This window comes from Bos mutus, unplaced genomic scaffold (assembly GCF_027580195.1).
Source record: "Bos mutus isolate GX-2022 unplaced genomic scaffold, NWIPB_WYAK_1.1 CTG1385, whole genome shotgun sequence".
In the NCBI taxonomy this organism is placed as follows: Eukaryota; Metazoa; Chordata; class Mammalia; order Artiodactyla; family Bovidae; genus Bos; species Bos mutus.
Window position 1 is genome coordinate 3,823 of NW_027218845.1, and position 2,793 is coordinate 6,615.

The window sequence follows — 2,793 nt, forward strand, 5'->3', positions numbered from 1 at the left end:
ATGAGCTGTGATAGGAAATGTAACCCAGAGCTTATTCATGTGGGGAGCATAAGTGACATCCCCTCCTTGAACATCCAGAAACCAAGATTCATATCCTTGGAGACATGTGGAGAGTTTGGAAGCATGGAACCTGCTAGTGGGAATAAAAATGGTGTTGGAAAACAATCTGCAAGTTCCTCCAAGTTTGAACCTAGTGTTACTCTGTTGTTGCTGCTGTTGCTGCTGCTGCTGCTGCTGTTAAGTCGCTTCAGTCGTGTCGGACTCTTAGTGACCCCATGGACTGTAGCCCACCAGGCTCCTCCATCCATGGGATTTTCCAGGCAAGAGTACTGGAGTGGGTTGCCATTGCCTTCTCCAAGTGTTACTCTAGGGCTCATAAATTCCATTCCTAGGTATTTACCTTGGAGAAATGAAAATGGCAGTCCACACTACCATGTTTATAGCTGACACTCACAGCAGTATTAATCATGATAGCCAAACATCAGAAATAACTCAAATCTCCATCACTTCATGAATAACTTAGTAAAAGTGATACAAAGCTGCATTGGAAAATTATTTGAAAATGAGAAGAAGGAAGTACAGATATCTAGTACATGGATGCCTAGCATAGGTGAACTTGAATACATTATGCTCTGCAAAAGAAAACAAGAATAAAAGATGATATTAATTGCTCTTTCAGCCATCTTGGACCCTGTGAAGGCCTGCTGGGAACGGGACTTCTAAAATGACAAATATGTCCGGAAGGCTGTGGTCCAAGGCCATTTTTGCTGGCTATAAATGGGGTCTATGGAACCAAAGGGAACACAGTGCTCTCCTGAAAATTGAAGGTGTATATGCTCGAGATGAAACTGAATTCTATTTAGGCAAGAGATGTGCTTATGTATACAAAGCAAAGAACAACACAGTAACTCCTGGTGGAAAACCTAACAAAACCAGAGTAATCTGGGGAAAGATAACTCGAGCTCATGGAAACAGTGGCATGGTTAGTGCCAAATTCCGAAGCAACCTTCCTGCTAAGGCCATTGGACACAGAATTCGTGTGATGCTGTACCCTTCAAGAATTTAAACTTCTTGAAAATAAATAAAAGTGTGGATTTGTAAAAAAAAAAAAAAAAAAAAAGATGATATTAATTGTTGGATTTTATTAATAGGATTTATAAGCAAATCCCTTAGACAGAAAGTAGCTTAATGTTTGTCTAGAGATGAGGGAAATGTTGAAGGGAAATAGGGGCTGACTGCCCAGGAATAAATTGGTACCTCAATGCATGCTCAGTTGCTCGTTCATGTCCAACTCTGGGACCTCTTGGACTGTAGCCTGCTAGGCTCCTCTGTCCATGGAATTTTCCAGGCAAGTATATTGGAATGAGTTGCCATTTGCTTCTTCAAGGGATCTTCCCAACACAGGGATTGAACCCATGTCTCCTGATTCTCTTGCACTGTAGGCAGATTCTTTACCACTGAGCCACCTGGGAAGTTGGTACCTGGATAACAATATTCTAAAAACGCTTCTGGGTGTTAAAAACCTTTCAAAATTGATTGTGACAATGCTCAACCTCTCTGTGAATACGCTATAGTTGATTCTTTTCAGTAGGTGAATTATATTTCAATATTGTTGGGAAGATCCCCTGGAGAAAGGAATGGCTACACACTCCTGTATTCTGGCCTGGAGAATTCCATGGGCTGTATACTCCATGGGGTTGCAGAGTCGGACACAACTGAGCGACTTTCACCTGAAGTTTTTCTAAAAAATGCTGTGTTGTTGTTGCTCAGTTGCCTAGTCGTGTCTGACTCTTTGAAACCCTGTGGACTGCAGCATGCCAGGCCTCCTTGGCCCTCACCATCTAATGAAGTCTGCCCAAGTTCATGTCCATTGCATCAGTGATTCCATTCTGCCATCTCATCCTCTGAGGCCCTCTTCTCCTTCTGCCCTCAATCTTTCCCAACATCAGGGACTTTTCCAATGAGTCAGTTGTTCACAGAAGGTGACCAAAATACTGAAACGTCAGCTTCAGCATCTGTCCTTCCAATGAGTATTCAGAGTTGACTTCCTTTAAGATTGACTGTTTGATCTCTCTGCTGTTCAAGGGACTCTGAGGAGTCTTCTGCAGCACCACAGTTCAAAAGTATCAATCCTCTGGTGCTCTACTCTCACAACCATACATGACCACTGGGAAGACCATAACTTGACTATACAGACCTTTGTTGGCAGAGTGATGTCTCTGCTTTTCAACACATTGTCATAGCTTTCCTGCCAAGAGGCGATCATACTCAATTTTATGGATGCAGTCATAATCTGCAGTGATTTTTGAGCCCAAGAAGAGGAAATTTTTCTGTGGAAAGCTCTTAAAGAGATGGGAGTACCAGACCACCTTATCTGTCTCCTTAGAAACCTGTCTGTGGGTCAAGAAGCAACAATTAGAACACTGTGTAGAACAACAGAGTGGCTCAGGATGGAGAGAGTATGACAAGGTGACAACAGAGCTTTCCACAGTTTGTCATAATCCACACAGTCAAAGGCTTTAGGGTAGTCGATGAAACAGAGGTAGATGTTTTTCTGAAATTCCCTTGTTTTCTCTGTGATACAGTGAATGTTGGCAATTTGATGTCGGGTTCCTCTGCCTTTTCTAAATCCAGCTTGGACATCTGGAAGTTCTTGGTCCGCATTATTCTGAGGCCCAGCATTCAAGATTTTAAACATGGCCTTACTAGCTTGTGTTCTTGTTCAGTTGCTCAGTCGTGTCTGACTCTTTGCAGGCCCATGGACTGCAGCACGCTAGTGCTGTTCTTCCCTGT

At 42.8% G+C, this 2,793-nt stretch overlaps 1 pseudogene; it reads left to right on the forward strand.

Annotated features, from left to right (window-relative positions):
- Positions 1-690: 690 nt before the first annotated feature.
- On the forward strand, positions 691-1,094 carry LOC138986778 (large ribosomal subunit protein eL33 pseudogene; annotated as a pseudogene).
- The last annotated feature ends 1,699 nt before the right edge of the window (positions 1,095-2,793 follow it).